The sequence below is a fragment of the Engraulis encrasicolus genome, chromosome 18, assembly GCF_034702125.1.
Source record: "Engraulis encrasicolus isolate BLACKSEA-1 chromosome 18, IST_EnEncr_1.0, whole genome shotgun sequence".
In the NCBI taxonomy this organism is placed as follows: Eukaryota; Metazoa; Chordata; class Actinopteri; order Clupeiformes; family Engraulidae; genus Engraulis; species Engraulis encrasicolus.
In genome coordinates, this window is record NC_085874.1 from 27103000 (window position 1) to 27123950 (window position 20951).

Below are 20951 nucleotides of genomic sequence, written 5' to 3' on the forward strand. Positions count from 1 at the left end.
GCTTGGCCTCCACCACAGAGGCACTTTTATACCACCCCACTGTGGTAACACCAAGACAGAGGGGAGGGGAGGCCCCTGCTGCGGGTTGGGGAAGAGTAGAGGCCGCCTTGACTCCAAAGTCCACACCGCCTGCCTTGATGGCAGGACAAAGGGGACCCATTTGTATTGAATAAAACTCTATAACATAATGCACATTTTTAAAGTCATTTTTCAATGATTTCGATGCTTATGGATAATGCAAATTTTAAGTAGTTTTTCAATTGAATTTTTAAAATGATTGTGATGCTTACAGACTGTAGTAAATTTATAACACAACAATGGAGGATCCCCAAACAATGGTTGGTGACATTAGGCTCGCATTATTTATGACATTTAGAAAAATATGAAGACCAGTGGTGCAGACCAGCTTTCATAAATGTTTGCTGCTGTTCCGTGAGAGAAATATTGCGTAGGCATGCAGCTATCACAACAGCTTGTATGGCTTTTTATTATTGTATCTATAGTATGCCTGCATGTGCAGTGTGTATATGTATTTGTACATGTGTGAATTGCATGTGAGAACAAATACCACTAAAAATTGGTGACATTAATGTTTCTTCTAGTCATTGTTTGGCAACAACTTGGCTAATTGGTTTGCATCAAAGCCAAGACCAAGTAATATGTGCCAATGCCAGGACAAAGTTTATGTGGCATTGCCAAAACATCTGTGCCAATTTACCAATCCAGAAATGGGTCATATACGTAGTTGTTCTGTACCCGTGGCGTGGCAGCTGAGAGTTTTGACCCAGTGGTGTAGTCTTCTTTCTTGTAGTGGGTATACTGTATATTCAAGCATTTTTAAGGTGGGTATACTGTATTTATTTGTGATATTCTAAATAATGGATCAATCAATTTTAAGTGGGTATACTGCATATACCTGCGTTCTACGTAGACTACACCACTGCTTTGACCGGGCCCTGGACAGAATCATCTGAAAAGCCGCCCTTCTCAATACATACAATGTAATGGGGCCCCTGATCCCTTTGACCCCATCGTCGGCGGACCTGCCTGTACGGGCGCGTGCTTCTACAGCACCTTAGACTTGCATGACATAACCAATACAGTGGCTCAACCATGCAAAAAGACAGGCAAAACAATGAGGCCGTGTACACATCAGGACATTCACATGTGTAGTTATCTCTGGGTAATATAGTGTTGGAAATGAGCTAAACTTCTTGCTGTCATTATTCCTGCAGATTTCCCAGCAGTATACTAGTCTAGTTTATTCTAAGATGTTAAGCAAGGTGATATCTCTGGCAATCAGGACTGAACTCTGATGTAATTAAAGCTCTCTCTCTCTCTCTCTATTTGTGTGTGTGTGTGTGTGTGTGTGTGTGTGTGTGTGTGTGTGTGTGTGTGTGTGTGTGTGTGTGTGTGTGTGTGTGTGTGTGTGTGTGTGTGTGTGGATTCGCACTGTGTGTGCAGACCAAGGTACAGCTGGTGGATCAATGCGTGATTGCAAGTCCCGGTCACTGATCTCTGAATCAAAGTTGCACTGTAGCCAAGGACCACTGAGCACAGCACAGAGATAGCTAGATTACCTGACAGAGGAGGCCTGCGTGAAGACACTAAGAAACACAAAGACATATGGCCAATAGGTATAAAGATACTGAAAAAAACAGTGTTAGTTGTACTTTGAGAGTTTGTCTAGCATTTTCTAGAGTGTATTTTGTCCCAGAATACCCTCAAAGTGTTGAATTAAGACTAAATTGTTTATTGTGCTCACACAGATAAATAAGTGCACACTGTAAACACATGTATACAGATGCAAGTTACAAGATACTAGATGCAAAGGTACAAGTTGCAGAAATAGTATGCAAGATCAGAGTTATGTATGCACGCTTCCTATTTGCAACTGGTAGGAAAAACTGCTCTCTCAATGCTTATAGCATTATATTTTATTCGCAACCAAAATGACGTTGTATCTCTGAAGTGGAGCGCTCTTATCCCCTTTTTCCATTATTTCCAACCGAACATGTCAATAGCCTTTGGAAAAAATGTGCAGATTCTACTCTGAAACATACACTGTATAGGTTGCAGCATACAGGTTTTAAAGAGGGCGTTCTTTGCTTCCTCTGCCTGGCACCTGTCTGTCACTTAAAACCCCTTAGAGGGCTGGTGATTACTTGCAGGCCTTTCTACAAGGGTGTACAACCAAGTGGGTTAAATCAAAATAATCAGGAGAAATGAGACTCTCACACAGATAGTGACATCATGAAATTTGACCAATCAGCAGTGGCATGGAGCCTGTCAAACTTGGAAGCTAAGGCTTAATCTCAAATGGTGCACTTGTGCACTTTAGTGTTCATGTTTCAGTGTGTATCCCGTATTAGTTACGCACGAAACATAGTGCCTGAAGTGCACAAGTGCGCCATTTGAGATCCAGCCTAAGTCAGTGGCCTGCGTTGCATTTAGAACGGTTGCACTACAGCAACACAGGCAGGGAATGAGCATTCTCTAAAACCTGGCAGCCACTACTTGATAAATGGTCAGAAACGCAGGCCACTGACTCCTAGCTCCTGAGCTCTCCTTATCCTCTTTTTCTCATTGTCACAGTCTTTTCACTGTCCTACCTCTATACCTTATTTTAGTTAGCTCTTTTCTCTCTCTCTCTCTCTCTCTCTCTCTCTCTCTCTCTCTCTCTCTCTCTCTCTCTCTCTCTCACTCTCTCTCTCCTTTGTGTTCTTCCAGTTGCATGTTGTGTGGGGTGGGGGGTTGGCTGGGATTGTTTTGTTGTTCCTTATGTATAAAACTTAAACAAAATACGAAGGAATATGTGGTATATTGAAATCTTGTAAAATGTCTATTTCCTTCAATAAACATTATTCAAAAAAAAAAAGAAAAAAAAGATTTGTGTGCCCTATAAAGAGTTAAAATGACACTGTCCCATTTTTGGAAATATGATGATTTTACACCTCCCCTTCAGTTAAATGATTGAGTTCTACCTTTCTTCTGTACTTCCTGCCGTTCTCTGAGTATGGCAGTGCAATTTTTACCTCCAAGCTAGCAATCAACATTGAGTCATATGAGACCAGCTTGCAGCTAACTGGTCTCATAGGACTCAATGTTAACTGCTAGCTTAGGGGTAAAAAATTGCACTGCAATACTCAGAGAGCAGTTGAAAGTACAGGAGAAAAGTAAAACTCAATCATTTAATTCAAGGAGAGGTGTAAAATCATCTTATTTCCAAAAATGGGACAGTATCACTTTAAGCTACTCTACATCTTTGCACCTCTCCCTTTCCCCCACTCTCGTCTCACCTCCTTAATGGTGAAGCGGTTATGTGTTTTAATGGTACACTGACAGACAGAGTGATGACACAAAAGTCACTGGCAGTGTTGCCAGATGTGTCTGATCAAATCCCGCCCAATAGGTTCTCAAAAACCGCCAAAATGCGCTAAATTCTGCCCAAATTCAACAAATTACATTGACTTCTATGGGCCCAAAACGTCTGAAAGAACCGCCAAATGGCCAATTTTTCCCGTTTTCACCCGCAAACGCTCATCCCAAGTAGCCCAATTGGGCGGGCACCTGCCCATTCTGGCAACACTGGTCATTGGGTGTAAACGAGTTGTGTGTGTATATATACACAGCATGTGCGGCCGCTCACCCCCAACCCCATGTGCCATGGCCAAGAGAGCCCAGCGAGCAATGAGCCAGATGCTAAAGGTCTCTGGCAAGCAGCACGCGCCACCTCAATGACCCCTGCCTGCAGCTGCAGCCTGCATCATTGCAGGCAGCTTGGTAGACAGTGTTGCCAGATTGGGCTGTTTCCCGCCCAATTGGGCTGCTTAGGATGACCGTGTGCGGGTAGAAATGACATTTAGCAGAAAAACCCGCCCAACTTTTGCCATTGACATCAGTAAAATTGGGCAGAATTTTGTGCTTCTAGGCGGGTTTTGAGCATTTTTTGGGCTGGAAATCATCAGCCTCATCTGGCAACCCTGTTGGTAGAGGAGCCAGGTGGGAAATACATAGCCTTCAGACGAATGGTCAATCATGTGCTGCAATGTGCAGTTACATGCCTTGTTCAAGTGCAACTTAGCAATTAAATGTTCTGCAGTGTTAGATTCAGGTGAGTGTTTTAAGTAGATACCATTACAGGTTCTAAAGCCATTTCTAAAGCATTTCCGTAAAATCAGTAGGATATACACATAGGCTATGCAATGCCTTATATTCATGAATTCATCATTTGTGTCATTCATATCATTCACTCATCATTCATATCATGTGTTATGGCGGAAAGCAGCAAGACGGTGCAAGACATTGCAAGCCATACAGTAGAAGGTCATCTCTTCTGAGTCGCTTTCAGAGAGCAGACATGTTTGTGCACCAGCCTGGCCTCTTTTAGTGGGTGTGTGTGTGTGTGGGGGTGGGTTGTGTTGGGGTTAGTGTCTGTTGGAGTGGATTGGGAATGGTTGTAGGGTTAATGTAGCCTAGAAATCTAGACGCCCCTAGCGACCGCAAATTGAATTTGCTCCCGGGGGCAGTCTAGCGGACCCCGGTCGTTTTGCGAGGCTGAAAGTTATCCGATGACAGGGCCAATCAAATCGCGAGGGGGGCCGGGCTACTTAGTAAACAGGAAACTTTCTAAGAAGAAGCATGGTGTCCGTCCGTGCTACGTACAGCACGAAAGTGCACTTAATTTAAAAAGCCTGGATGATAATACATTTCGTGTCTGACATGGATTGATGTAATAATACACCATGAACTTATCGGACACAAATAGATCACAACACAATACCATTTGATCATTCGATATTTTAAACTAGCTCGGTAAGCTAACTTGAGCATTTTACAGGACCAGATAGTCACACGCTATTATCAGACCACTACTGTAGGTGTAGAATGAAATTGCTGCCCCAATTTCTAATAAGACACATGCCATTAAAAACGAGACATTTGGGAGCTTTGAAAGTCTTTGAGTAGCTTACTAAATAGATGGGAATGGCATAGTCTACCAAGCTAGTGGCTAGCTAACCTGTTGTCAATAACACAGAGCTAGGTATCCAGTCTTAATATAACCATTTAACAAGCCCCAAATGGCTCAACATTTCGCTGGTTGATCAAGGAGGGCCATGTGGTTGAAAACGAGGCATTTTTGAACTGTATAAGTGAAAACACGATTTATTAGGACACTTGTTTGTGGCTGTGGTCATCACATGCATTCACTGCTACGACGGCTCGAATTTGCCGCTCCACCTACAAAGGGGCCCTCGCTGGCTAGCTAACCTGTCGCCAATAACACAGAGCTAGGTATCCAGCCTTGTATTATATGCCTGCCCCAAATTGTAATAAGATCCATGTCATTAAAAACGAGACATTTGGGAGCTTTGAAAGTCTGTAAGTCGCTTACTAAATAGATGGGAATGACACCTAGAGTCTACCGAGCTAGCGGCTAGCCAATCTGTCGTCAATTACACAGAGCTAATATCCAGCCGTGTATTAGTTATGGGTATACAGCTAGCTAGCTAACACCGAACATGCCATGTTGACAACAATCATAAATATAACCATTTAACAAGCCCCAAATTGCTCAACATTTCGCTGGATGATCAAGAAGGGCCGTGTGGTTGAAAACGAGGCATTTTTGAAAACACGATTTATTAGGAAACTTGTTTGTGGCTGTGGTGATCACACGCATTCACTTCTACGACGGCAGGAAGAGTTGCCGCTTCACAAGACAGCTGTGACGTTACACAGAAGTGTGTGGGGATTGGTTGTTTGCCATCCAATTGCGTGGCGTTGAGTGCTGAAGCAACCGTTTATCCCGCCCACACTGCTGCCCAGCCCTCCTAGACCCTGGTACAGCTTTTTGCTGTACGGGTCTGGCTCGCTAGGCTAGGGTTAATGGTGATTTGTTTTACTGCGTGACGTTAACTGACCAATTTGGGTGAGGTCTGGGTGTGGTTACAAATCTCCTTGTCGCTCTTGCCTATGCTCTAATCCAGTCTCCCCTATTTACTTGGCAGCCTCTTTTCGGTTTCATTCCTCCAATCTCTCTCTCCCTCTCTCCCTTTCTCTCTCTCCCTTTTCAGGTTCGGTTTTATCAGCCATTCTGATAGGAAGGATAATCAGTGTCAGTGTCATCACTGTCCTCAGAGGCAAGCTGAAATGTAATGGTCAACATGTCACATCTGAAGCCTAGTGTCAGTCGGCGCTCGTTAGCGCTGACGAGCTAGAAGATAGCCCATCCCTGCCCCCACGGAGAGCCATTAAGGGTCAAACATACCAAAGCCAAACGGAACGGCCGCGGGACGAACACGTTCTTTCTGCTTAATTTCGGCCGGTGTGTTTTTCTCTGCCTTTCACACTGACAGCGTCGGCGTGTGCGGCCAGTCCTGTTCAAAACCCCCCCACAGCCAAAGTAAGCGTGCTACTTTGCCATTCATTTGAATGAGACACCGCCGGTCGCCGGCGTGAAAAATATGCTCGAGTTCTATTTTCCAAATGCAGCGTGGCGCTGACGCCCGCGCCGCTGACGCCCGACTACCGCTGGTTGGTGTGTAAGGACAGATATGTTTCAATGTGTTTTCACCGACGCGACCATTCCGCGACGCTTTACCGCCCTAGTGTGTAAGACCCCTTATTGTTAGAACATCATCACCCACCCCACCCCAACCCCCTCTGCCCCCCCATATTTCAGAACAGGGATACAGAAAAAACAATTACTTTAAGGTCATGGAAATCTAATATCATATTAGTGACATGTACACATGTGAACTGAATTTTGAAATGAAATTGCGGTGACACTTAACTTCACCCTTACGCTTGACATAACAGTGTCATAATAGTGACAAAACAGTGTCATGACACAGTCATGGACGAGTCATAAACAGCATGTCAATGACTACGTTTACATGCCTTTTTGAATTCCGAATTAATAATTCTGAATTAAATAATTCCATCGAGTTCACTTTGATATTTCATTTAATTCTGAATAATGAAGCGCTTAAGCTTACATGATGTTTTCAAAGCTGAATTAAGCTTCATTTGGAATTAAAGTGAGTTAATTCTGAATTAAATGTCTCATGTAGATGTAGCCACTGTCATAAACGCTTTATGGTCATGAAAGGTTGACATTGTTTGGGCTGTCTTTACCATTGCCAAATGTCTCTTAATGACAGCATTCAGAAAATGTTTATGACAGTGACGTAATATTTATGACGTGTGTGATTGTGTTTCGACACTGTTATGGCGCTGTCACGTCATACGTATGAGGCTGACCTCAAGTAAAGTGTTACCGAAATTGCCGTGCATGTTACCTACATTTCAGATGAAACCCGCATTTCATTGCAGCAAGGTAGAAGCCGTTTTAAGTAGACCTACATCGTGTTCAAAAAAGAATGTCTTTGCATTCATCAAGTTCCATTTCCTGCAGTAATAATTCATTGATCCCTGATATGGAACAAGAATACATGCAGGACTGGAGCTGTACAGTATCGTGTGACATGCACCAGGTTGTCAATCTGGCCTGTCTGCATTGCCCATAGTGAAGTACTTGTACACATTATGGGTCTTACACACCAGGGCGGTAAAGCGTTGCGGAATGGCCGCGTTTTTTACCGGCGTCGGTCTAAATACATTGGAACATATCTGTCCTTACACACCAACCGGCGGCAGTCGAGCGTCAGCAGCGCGGGAGCCGCGTTTAGAAAACAGAACTCGAGCGTAATTTTCACGCCGGCGACCGGCGGTGTCTCATTCAAATGAATGGCAAAGTAGCATGCTAGCTTTGGCTGTGGGGAGGGTTTTGAACAGGACTGGCCGCGCACGCCGACGCTGTCAGTGTGAAAAGCAGAGAAAAACATGCCAGCCAAAACTAAGCAGAAAGACCGCATTCGTCCCGGGACCGTTCCGTTCCGCCTTGGTATGTTTTGGCCCTTATTTTGTACCTGTTTGCACACATTCTTAGGCAACCGTGGCCTATAGGCTAGGGAAGTGATCCTAAGATCAAAGGGTTTCAGGTTCTAACCCTTTTCTCTCCCTACACCTTCCTCCATGACTGAAGTGTCCGTGAGCAAGGTACCTTTCCCCACATTCCTCCAGGGACTGAAACCAATCCCCTGCAAATAACTGTAAGTCGCTTGGGATTTTTTTTTAAAGTGCAATGCAATGTAATGTAATGCACCCTGTAACCTTAAAATGGCTAGCCAGTTGGTCTTTTCTACCATCCAAACTGACTTTTCAACAGCATTTGGCCGGTTGGCTGGTGTTAATTTAGAGCCTTGAATGTGTTTAGACTGTAAGTTGGCTGATGGCCTACTTTCTTGGTAGTCCTGATAGCATTCATGTAAAATCAGGTTTACAATTGTGATTAGTGTTATGCAATCAAGTGATATGATCAAAGTGCTCTCGTGTGCTGATAAGAGACGGACTAGACTTTATTTAATGACATGCCTCTTAATCAGTGTTGCCAGATGGGCTACTTAGGATGGCCATCTGTGGGTAAAAGCGGGAAAAATTGGCCGTTTTGTGTCCACAGAAGTCAATGCAATTTGCTGAAATTGGGCGGATTTTAACGCATTTTGGGCGATTTTTGAGAACCTTTTGGACAACACTATATTTTTTTATCTAAATGATTTTTCAACTTGATAATTTTTCATCTCACACTATTTGTGTAAAGAGTTTAGAACATAAAAGAAACTGCAATATAATCACAGATTTAAATCCCTTTGCGACCATTATCAAGCATTCTTCTTTCAAGCATTTATACATGAGACAAGTACCAGTGGCATTTTAAAACTGAATTCCATGAATCAGGTGAAAGAAAAAAGTGTTTTTTTTTATTATTATTCTCGCTGAACTTGGTGCCTCACGTGCCCCACGTGAGTCATGGTTTACACACAACAAAGCAAAACTGTCCACCAGTGTTGCCAGATTGGGTGGTTACCCGTCCAATTGGGCTACTTGGGATGGGTCTGCGGGTAAAAACGGGAAAAATGGTCCATTTGGCGTTTTTTTCCTGCCGTTTTGTGCCCCTATAAATCAATGCAATTTGTTGAAATTGGGCGGAATTTAGGGCAGTTTGGCTGTTTTTGAGAACCTTTTGTGAGTGGGATTTCATCAGACACATCTGGCAATACTGCTGTCCACCCATTCAGCCAAGGGACAAGGTCGATGGAATAGTCTTTGGCTGGGACTGCTAGTGCTGTTGTGGTGGGTTTGAATGTTGCAAAGCTTGGCCAGTGTGAACACTGCTGTTGCTGTATGTTGTCAGCATCTATTTTCAGACAAGTTGAGAAATATTCAGTTTACAGAGTTATGCAACTATATTCGCAAAACAAACACACACCATATTAAGAATGAAAAAAAGAGTTAACATGACTGTGAGCAAACCAGATACTGCCACCATTTTGTTTCAAATTCCTCACAAGTAAGTGCGTTCATTGAGTTTGATAGGTTCTCCGTTTGGAGCAGACATTACGTATATACAATATATTCTATATACGTATGTCGCATTATGTGTGTATAGATAGTGTACTGAATTCCTGCAATGTAACTACATGTCTGTAAATGAGCACAGTTACATGCGAGGAATATTCCACTTGCAGAACGCTGTTTCACAAATACAAACAGAATATTCCAGAACTTGTTTTAAAGCAAATACTCTATGCATGTAACTGCAGTCCTCCTTCGGCTCCTCCTCCTCCTCCTATTTCTCCTCCACCTCTCCAGTCTTTGTGCTCAGCAGGAAAGTATTTTTTTGCGTTTTCTGGCACTTCTATCACCTCTGCAAACATTGGGTAACAACATCCAGCTACATTGGACTACCCCTCCTCCTCCTCCTCCTCCTCCTCCTATTTCTCCTCCACCTCTCCAGTCTTTGTGCTCAGCAGGAAAGTATTTTTTTGCGTTTTCTGGCACTTCTGGCACTTCTATCACCTCTGCAAACATTGGGTAACAACATCCAGCTACATTGGACTACCCCTCCTCCTCCTCCTCCTCCTCCTCCTATTTCTCCTCCACCTCTCCAGTCTTTGTGCTCAGCAGGAAAGTATTTTTTTGCGTTTTCTGGCACTTCTATCACCTCTGCAAACATTGGGTAACAACATCCAGCTACATTGGACTACCACTTCAACTTGGACCTGACGCATACAGTACGTAGCCTATCACCATGTTCTGCACACAGCATGACCCCCTGGGGACCACTGTACATGGTTGATAACACCATCCCTTTATTGGAGTTTCGCTCTCCCCTACCCTTGTCCATGAGGGGAAAAAAGAATAGGCCCAAATTCTAACAACAAATCGCATGCAGGTTTACAGTCTTCCACTAAATAATGATCTCTGGTAAATGAAGGGACAGGGATATGGAGCGAGAGGTGTGGGAACTCTGAAATGAGGTGATTAGCTTAATATCAGTTTAAGTGATAAGCGTAAGTCTACAGTGTATCTCGCATGTTCACATCTCCCATGGAAAACAACAGCTTAACAAATCGTGTTGCTCTTCTAGATTCCAGTGACGATGTGCAAAAGATGACTGATTCAGTTATATATATGAAGAGCTCTTTTCCAAAATGTGATATATCCATGTCATAGAATGTTGGGAAATTAAATATATATATTCATATATATATAACTGAATCAGCCATATATATATACGTGTATGTGGGTTCGGAATCACATAAAGTGATAGTCTCCTCCCATAATGTAGGTGTATGACTGTGAAGACAGACAGGGCACAGGGCAGAAGACACAGATAGGGCACAGACAGGGCACAGGACAGGGCAGGAGACACAGACAGGGCACAGGGCAGGGCACAGGACAGAAGACACAGACAGGGCACAGGACAGGGCAGGGCACAGGACAGAAGACACAGACAGGACAGGGCACAGGGCAGGGCACAGGACAGGGCACAGGACAGGGCACAGGACAGAAGACAGACAGGGCACAGGACAGGGCACAGACAGGGCTGCTGACAGCTTTGACCAGGCCCAGGACACATCATCCAAAAGGGCTCCCATCTCAATAATACATGCAATGTAATGGGGTGCCAAGCCTGGCCCACACCCTCCCTGGGCCCAGGACAATCTATCCGTTTGTCTCAGGAAAACCTATACAACCCCCCCCCCCCACACACACACACGCACGCGCACGCACGCACGCACACACACACACACACACACACACACACACACACACACACACACACACACACACACACACACACACCACCCTGTTGGCAGGTCTACACAGACAGATCCTCCCCGACTGTACGTGCAGCTAAGACACACCTCAGGGCAGGCTCTCAACCTTTTTTGAGCAAATGCCCCCTTGACCTCATCACAAGCCTGACAACACCCTCCTCAGTATTAAAAAGTTAAATGTACTATTGACCCCCAATGGTAACTAAGCACCACCCCCTCTCAGCTGTATCCTTATCAACCCCAACCCCCCACCCCCCACCTAACGCTCCCTAACGCCCTGGGGGGGCTGTACAGTCGCCGTTGAGGAACACTACCTTAGGGCGATATAGCAGCAACAGGAGTTCAGAGGGTGCGTCGGTACAATCTCTGTGAGCAGAGTAGCAGAGTTCAACTCTGCATTGTCATCCAAGGTGGTGATGACAGTGTCAACTGGAGACATTACCTAATCAGACCCTACACTCTAAAAAAATTTCCCTGCAAAATAACGGCAGTTACTGGCAATTATATTTACCTGTAATTCTACTGTTATTTCACACCAAAAATCAAATACAGCTCATTGCTGTTTAATGTATCACAGTATATAACATTTTTTCAGCAGCAATTGAACTGTTAAATAACAGTACTCTACGGAAAAATAACGGTACATTTCAGTTAAAGAGTTGAATTGTACTGTGTGATGACAGGCCATGGTGTGTCATGAATATGGCCATGGCAACTTCCCACCCCACCCATCATTCTCCATAACTGTGGTACCCTGGCCACGTTACCACCCCACCCTCCCATCGTTCACCATGACTGGAGTGCCTTGAGCATGATACTATGGAGCTATGCTGTATTGAGAAAATGGTTTGCGGTGGTCCTTTGAAAGTGTGGGCATGAATAAAATTTCAGAGTACGCAGTGCTATGTTACAATGATAGTGTGCAAGGTGGGCTTTTTACTGTATCTCTTGATGAGCCAATGATGAATATAGCATTGGTCAGTCTTTAAAAAATATATTTTACACCAAGTAGCACAGCAAACAAGCAGCACTACAAGCTAGCTCTCAAAGCAATGCCTAATTTGCAGCAGGCACATTATATGCAACAATGCCACAAATGATGCCACATACAGCAAGCTTTCACAAAGAGGAAAGTGTGCAAGCATGTAAGCAAGCTTGTAGGCAAGCTTGTAGGCAAACAAGTGCTATGCTGTGCCATGCAGGCCAGCCAGCAGGCAGGCAAGCAACTGAAGTGTTGATAGTCCAGATTTATATACAGGTGCAAGAGTACCATGTGACCAGAGTCATCAGGCCCTTGGCAGGTGACGCCCGTAATTGAATAATGGCATAACAGCCCTACTCAGGTGAGGCCAGGCACTGATTAGCAGATTGGTTTAGATGGGGCTGCTTGTTGCAAGAGTGTTACAAGTTCTTAAAATGTTTCAGCCATTCACACTTTCATCACTATCAAAATGCATGTGCTACTCACACTTTGCTGCATCAAGCACTTTTTAAGTATTGTAGTTTCCTTAGTAATTGTTTCATCATGCTTGATAGTATCAGATAATCTTTAACTAGTCAGAATGACTTCATTTCTTCAGGTGGTATTGAAGTTTGATGGTGATCACGGACAAGTGGAGGATGAATGGGTTTCAATGGTGCTGCCTAAAATAACTTGTTATTTTCTAGAGATGCACCGGATCCGGTTCCGGTTCCGGATCCGTCAGGATAATAGAGTTTTTCACAGGGTCCGGGTCTGGCAGGATCTTAAGCAGTGGATCCGGTATCCGGCATGTTACCTAAAAATCAGGGTCTGGTGCATGTCTAGCCTAGGCTTTTCAGTCTTTCACAACCCCAATCACTGCATGGAGTGAAATCCCTTTGGAAGCGGCTATTGCAGGCAGTGTGGCAATAAGCCAATGAGTCTAAAAAATAGTTTGCGCCAACGTAATAAAAAGGGCCCACGTGTGCGAGTAGACTATATGTTTCGACCCTTTTGTAGGATCCGGTATCCGGTTCCGGATCCGGCAGGATCTTATTCAGTGGATCTGGTATCCGGCAGGATCCTAAAAATCAGGATCCGGTGCATCTCTAGTTTTTTCCACAACGGCGAATACTGCTATTGTGCAGTACTTACTGTTTATGCTCAATATGTGACTCAAAGTAATATTTTCACAGTAGTTGTCTGTTTTTTCGAAAAACAGTAGAATGCTGTTGCAGAATTGCCGTAAATAAACAGCTATTTGTTACAGTGTAGCATATCCTAGCCTTTAAAGTCATTAGACTGTGGGGAGATAAGACGACACAATCCTGACCTGGATCTGCACCCAAGCCAGTTCGCAATGAGGTTATCAGGGCACTGTGCAGGTACAGTGTGTAGATTAAGGACCATGTGTACACTGAATGGTAGGACTTGTGAGTGAGTGAATTAAATTGGAAGTCTACAATGGATGGTCATCCTTGTCCTCAGATACAGTATTCCTTGATGCTTACCTTGAGATTTCACTCACATGAATGGCTTGCCAAGTCATGTAGCACTTGTTTAAAAAAAACAAAACAAAAAAACAATGATTTATCCATGAGTAATATTCAACATATAGGCCTACCTGAAGAAAACCTATACTATCAAATTATTTATCATATAAATTTGTATTTATAAAATGAAATTGTTTCATAATAATAATAATACTTTCGTTTTATATGGTGCCTTTCAAAACACCCAAGGTCGGTTAATTTGGTATCTGTGTCGGAATGTGTGTATGTGTCTGTGTCTGTGTGTGCATACATCTGCGTAGGTACGTGCTTGTGGAACTAGAAGCCAAAAGCCAGCATGGAGTTCTAATGGAGATATTTGTCCAGTGCACACATAAAATCAAGTCATGTTGTGGTCAGTTGACCTTTCATACTAGTCACATGATCATGATAAAGTCTTACACAAGAAAGTCTACAAGACCGTCCATTCTCCTATTTGTGAGTAAAAGTCAGCATTTAAACCCTTAAAAAAACAAACATGAAGCTTCTGGAGAACAGATCAAGGTTAGTCACTAGTGACAGCTAAAATTAAACAGTCTTAATGCTATGGACCAACCAATATCCTCCACTTACATCACACTTGTACAGGGAAGCCCACAAGGTGAAGGGAAAAGGGGCTAGTTGTTCTAGGCCCATGGGGAAGGGGCCCCAAAATTGGGTCCCCATTTCATTGTATGAAGTGTGGGGGCTTTCAAATGACTTGTTATCAATGACACGGTCAGCAGTCAGCGGACCTGCACACATGTACGCCATCATGCTTAGGTTAGGACAATAAAAAACAAACCCTGAGAATCCCAGTTGTACCACTTGGTGCAATGCTGTAAGATAGCTGTCCATGTCATTGAGACCTCACTCATCAAGATTGCACTGTTGTTTAAAGGGCAGTCGTACTCTCAGTACAATGGTTGCATTGTGGGTTCTTGGCCAACAGAAACTGATAAGAGCTTCTGCGAGATGAACTGTACTCAGAAACAGAAGCCAGGGTCAAAGAATGCCAAACACTTCCAACACAAATGGCATTATGTTGCAATTTATTTAGGTTTTCAACCCCAACTGTCAGACAAAGAAAAACCTCCACGGGTGGTTGATTCAGGTTCAGTCAAAAGCCATAGCGCATAGGAAGGTGCGATATTTGGACCCCACCCAAAAACTCAGTATGCTACTTTTATTGTCCACACTGTATAATGGTTGACAGCCCTGGCCAGGTCAAAGCAGTCATTACAGAACCAACAGTTGTAAAAGAAATTGATAAGTCTACCTCTTGCTGAGACGTATAGTATGCAATTGCATAATGGTGGACATTGGGGCTTGAGCCAAACAAAAAAGTGTCAGCCACAGGTCCAAGTGAGGTTTATAGCCAGAGGCACATCTTGTCACCAGACGGGCCCCTAATCCACTAGATGGTGAACAACAGCTAACACTTTAAACTACAGTCAGAGGCGGACTTTACATTAGGCAAACCTAGGCAATTTCATAGGGCCCCGACCAAATCTGCCCTCCATAGGGGCCCCCGATAAACACACAAAACAAGAGGCCTGATCTTAATTTGTCACTAATGTAAAGTAATCAATGACATATAAAACAAAGGACAAAACACTAAAATACCACCCTTGCTCCTACCATGCCAATTGGTGACATGTGGGCCCCATGTTTATATTTTGCCTAGGGCCCCAAAATGGGTAGATCCGCCCTTGACTACAGTAGTGGTGATTTATTTTCAACGTTCAGTCCTTTGACTTTTTGCCCTGGGGGTCCACTCTGAACTGATCCCAGAATTACCTCTGCTTATGTCACCAGCAACATCATCCAGAGTCAGATGCACTCTTCTCACCCAATGTGAGGTGTTAAACAACCTTTGGTGAGCACAGCAGAGCTAGGTGGTTTGGATGCTTAAAGGGACAGTTTGGTCAATTTCAACATGCAGTTGTATTGCTCACGCTACCCTTGACTTGTCAGTACCTGGTGATGCCACATTTTTCGGCTCAGCCCTTTCCGAGATATGAGCAATTCTAATGGGGGCAGCGTTTGTTTACATTTTTAAAAAATGAAACATAGGCCAACTCCAAATATTTTCCCAAAAGGTACTGCTGTTTGTTAGTTGTCTGCTGATGTTTTATAACCTTTTGGATGTTTTTGGGAATAAATAAAAATGTTTTTTTGAAATGTAAACAAAGAGCTGCCCCCATTACAATGACCAGGATCTCGGAAACGGCTGAAGAAGAAGAAAAAAAATCTCAGGTACTGACAAGTCCAGGGTAGTGTGAGCATTACAACTGCATGTTGAAATTGACCAAACTGTCCCTTTAAACCAGCTAGTGCGCTATCTAGCGGGCCTGTCTAACAATGCAATCGAGACATTTTGCTCATTATCTTGCTCCAACAGCCAATCAACCAATCATAATCCCCCTTTCTGTTTACTGTCTGGCATTGTATTGCTGAGGATTCAGCTTGAGATGCCTAAATGACGTGATGTATTACATAGCATGTAGACCTACTATGTAATACAGCACATAACTCTTGAATGTGAATTTATTGAATGCGGATTATGATCACATATTTATTCATATATTTCACATTGAAATGTCAAATTAAAATTTATATCTTGCAACATGTGATATCAACATATTCGAATTTTGGTGAACAAAAAGCACACAAGTACAAGAAAAACTATGACTATGGCAGTGTCTTAATCAACATTTCATAGTGATGTTGAGACAATTATCGTTTGAAAGAGATGTTGGTCCATTTGATTCACAAATTCTCACGACAAATTCAACACAAATTCTCATCCTTTGAGTGGCCCACAGTCCCAAAATGTTTAGAGACGGGTCACAGTGACCTAAAACAATTTAAATTTCTTTCTTTGCTTAAGATTCGGAGCTGCCCATTGGCATATCTCAAATGACATGCAATAAAAGCATGTCTTTATGTGAGGTGGTATGAGTCAGAATACGAGTCAGCAGTGGTATTTTGGTCTGACATTTTCAAATCTTCCCCTCTCTCTTCCATTACATCCCCCCCAGGATCTCACGCAGCAGTTTCCTGAAGCAGCTATCATGTCCCATCTTCTTCTGGTCCAAACAAAATGTATACATTAACATTAATCCAATGACAATCAATGTGTCGCTACAGTGTGGATTTATAATCTGTTGGGCATATTCACATCACATCACAGTGTAAACTAAAATGAACCTTTGAACAAAGGTTGTGTACCTTGAAGGTTGTGTAAAAGGAACAAAGATGTGTCACATGTAGCTTCATCATGTAAACTGTTCATACTGTATGTATAGTGCGCTGCTACTAAGACACAGAGCCTTTAGTAACAGATTACAACTGTTATTGATAACAGCAAATTTATAACAGGAGCCACGTCTTAACAGTTGTGTCTATTAGGTGCTAGACAGAGGAAAAATATATAAATTTCCAAAACGTAATAGACTTTTACTGAAATGTGATTTAAATGTGGTCAAATGTTCTTAAAAATTCACAACACAAGTTTTTAAAGGGGATCTGTAGCCTCTTAGTGCAGATGCGGTCGCTGGCGGGCCTATTCACCATTTGGTGAAAATACTCAACTACATCATAACAACATTGCTATGACATTACCAAGAGCCTTAACCCTTTAAAGGGCACACACATTTCAGCTCCCGAGTGAAAAAAAAAACGTTTGACTGGCTCCAGGCCACTGCTGATTGGTCAAATGTCAAGATGTCACTATCTGTCTGACAGCCTGATTTCTCCTGATTAATTTCATATAACCCACTTGGGTGTACACCCTTGTAGAAAGGCATGACATGGGGCTTTTGTTATAGTTGTGCAAGTAATCGGAAGTGATCAAATATAGTCACTTGCCCTATAAAGGGTAACAGATCAAGACATAGCCATTACAATTTTGGTGACAGTAAGGCTATAACAGAGGCAGGGGTGAAGCTATAGGGGGGCAAGCAGGGCATTTGCCCCTAGGCCCAGGGCCCTCCTGTATTGATCTTGGGGGCCCTATTGTGACCATGGCAGGCCATATGTGGGGCCTCATCTGTGTCTTGCCCTGGGGATGTGCAAATGTTCCGCCACTGAACATGGGCTGCGCTAAGGGGTTAAACCTCCCGAGATGTTTCAGAGGATGAGTCACACTGTACAGGAGAGACGGAAGTCTTAATTAGCTGTGATGTGCTGTGCCAAGTTGTATTGATCACTCACTGAGAAGTGTGATTGCCCGTCCCACCCCAATCTTCAGACCCCCGTCACCCTCCTGTGACACAGACAAATATATCTGCTGCCGTCAGGGCAGGACGGGGGGAGAAATAGGGCCCGGGCACTTTAGGCTCAAAGGTTTATAATTATGGACGCAGAAATGATTCACCAGTGGGTCAAAAAAACATTTTTTTACAACTCTGAAAATAGGGGCCCACGAGGGTGTGGGGCCCACCGGGAAATGCCCGCTATGCCAGATGGCCAGTCCAGCCCAGGCTGCCGTTACCCGCCCTGCCGCCTTAGCTGCTGCTGCTGTGCTGCTGGGTATAGGGAAGTGGGGAAGAGAGAGGGGTGGAGGTTGCATAGCAACTGTTGGAGAAATCCAAACGGCAAACGGAAAAACACCGGAGTGGCTGTAAAAGGAAGACGAAATGGACTTATGGATTCTTAGCAAACGCTCTCGTCAATACTCGACACAAACAATCAATACACCGAGTGGATACATTCCTGGATGAAGAAACAGAAAGAGAGAGAGAGAGAGAGAGAGAGAGAGAGAGAGAGAGAGAGAGAGAGAGAGAAGAACCCCCTCCCTATCAGCTGTGACAAATGTGTCAAGTAATGGCCAATCATATTATCTTATCTGATATCTATATTCTGTACCAAACAAGCCAGAGAGGTGCTACCTACTTGTGTATTCCTTGAAACACATCACACACGCACGCATGCACGCACACACGCACGCACACATGCACGCACGCACGCACCATTCTGGGCTATGCATTGAGCTCATCTGTACTGTTACAAAGGTCAGATCCAACGCAGCTGTCTTGGGCAAAGTCCACATATATGTGTGTGTGTGTGTGTGTGTGTGTGTGTGTGTGTGTGTGTGTGTGTGTGTGTGTGTGTGTGTGTGTGTGTGTGTGTGTGTGTGTGTGTGTGTGTGTGTGTGCGCGTGTGTGTGTCTGTGCGTGTGTGCACGCAAGTGTGAATGTATGTATGCCACAGATGTCTGAGGGCAAGTACAGGCAGTGCACCAAATGTACTTGAGGTCATACTGTATACGTGTGTGTGTGTGTGTGTGTGTGTGTGTGTGTGTGTGTGTGTGTGTGTGTGTGTGTGTGTGTGTGTGTGTGTGTGTGTGTGTGTGCGCGTCTGTCTGTCTGTATGTATGTCTGTATGTGTCTGTGTACTGGATGTGTGCACTTTAAAGTTATTGGGTTAGAAGTAAAGCGGAACAAACAACTTCTAGTTTTAGGGACAAAAAAATAGACATCTCTATGTAATATGTCTCTGCTACCAGATGCATATTACTGTAACCTGCTTTGAATGCATTGAAATATGAAGTGTTCGAAGAATCCTGACGTCACTGCAAAAGGGCCTATACATTATACACTATGTAGTAAATAAATTATTAAATAAATCAAATCAATAACGCCACCCTCTCATGGAAACCACTTATGTAGGCTACGTATTAATGTAATACTTGTAATTTCTGAGATCCGGTATAGGTCACACCGAGTTCCATACACATGCTGCATGTGATAGTGCTATTCTATTTATGGGCAGTCATGGGTAAGCGGTTAGGGCGTCAGACTTGTAGCCCAAAGGTTGGTGGTTCGACTCCCGACCCGGCAGGTTGGTGGGGGGAGTAATTAACCAGTGCTCTCCTCCATGACTGAGGTACCCTGAGAATGGTACCATCCTGCCGCACAGCTCCCTTGGGGACATTGGGGGGCTGCCCCCTTGCACAAGTGAGGCATACATGCAATTTCGCAGTGTGCAGTAAACACTTGTGTGCTGTGGAGTGCTGTGTCACAATGACAATGGGAGTTGGAGTTTCTCAAGTGGGCTTTCTTTCTTTCACTAGCGCCATTGCCTTCATTAGCCATTGAAACACTGTACACTGCAAATTGAGCAACAACCAGGGGCTCTGACAGCTTTGACTGGGCCCAGGACAAAATCATCAAATTTTGCACGTGTGCATGTACTGTATGTGTGTGTCTGTTTAGATGTGTGTGTGTGTGTGTGTGTGTGTGTGTGTGTGTGTGTGTGTGTGTGTGTGTGTGTGTGTGTGTGTGTGTGTGTGTATGTGTGTGTGTGTGTGTGTGTGTGTGTGTGTGTGTGTGTGTGTGTGTGTGTGTGTGTGCGTGCGTGCGTGCGTGCGTGTATTAGGTGAGTGTGAGCGTGTGAGCGTGCGTGTTTGTGCACACGTGTTTGTGAGTGTGTGTGTGTGTGTGTGGAGAGATGGGGCCCAGAATTGGTTCCTCATTACATTACATCTATTGGGCAGGGGGGCCCTTTCAGATGACTTTGTCCCGCCCCCGGCCAAAGCTGTCAGCGGCCCTGTGAGTATGGAGGGGATGGGAGACAGTCTTCTTGCGCTCTTGCTGTAGAAGTGATGACTGAAAGAGGGTCTTTGCCAGTAGAGAGACCACCATGTTTGGGTGGCCAGTGTTGGATCTGCACTGACTTACTCTATTGGTAATATACGTATATGTAACCCGAGGCCAAGGACTCGCCACTTCCTCAATGGGAGTCATTGCACGATATCGCTGGACACTGGGCGCCGTTAAGGCGGATTCATACTTGGCGTGACTGGCGCTAGCCTCCTTCATACTTCACTCGCGACCTCACTCGCGACCTCACTCGCGCCGTCACGTGACCCAAAATGACGTCACACGCCGTGGCGCGAGCTGCCGTGGCGCGACGTCGTGCACCCCACATTTTTTGTAACGTGTCGTGCGCCACCAGCGACCATGTAGGTAGGCAGACAAAGCAGGAGTTGCGAAGAGAGGCTACAGCTACTGTAGGCTACTACAGAATGGATTCTGCATCATTTTGAGGATAATAAAATGTCCTAGATAGTTACTTTATCTTCTCCCTTAAATGTTGTTCAGTGAAACAATTGTTTACTTTGTTCAGAAGCACGTTGTGTTCGGCGATCTATTCATACATTCTGCCGCCAGAACAATGCTCTCACATGGTCTTGGAATGATCTGGCAATGTATGCTACAACAAAAATCTATGTTTCAATGTGGTAAGTCACAAGTCAGACATTCA

The 20951-nt window shown here is 44.1% G+C and overlaps 1 long non-coding RNA gene across 1 annotated transcript in view; it reads left to right on the forward strand.

Annotated features, from left to right (window-relative positions):
* Positions 1–10086: 10086 nt before the first annotated feature.
* Positions 10087–20951, forward strand: part of LOC134468543 (uncharacterized) — a 17471-nt gene continuing 6606 nt past the window's right edge. The window contains exon 1 of the long non-coding RNA XR_010038837.1: positions 10087–10139. This is a non-coding gene — a long non-coding RNA (uncharacterized LOC134468543). The remainder of the gene's footprint in view (positions 10140–20951) is intronic.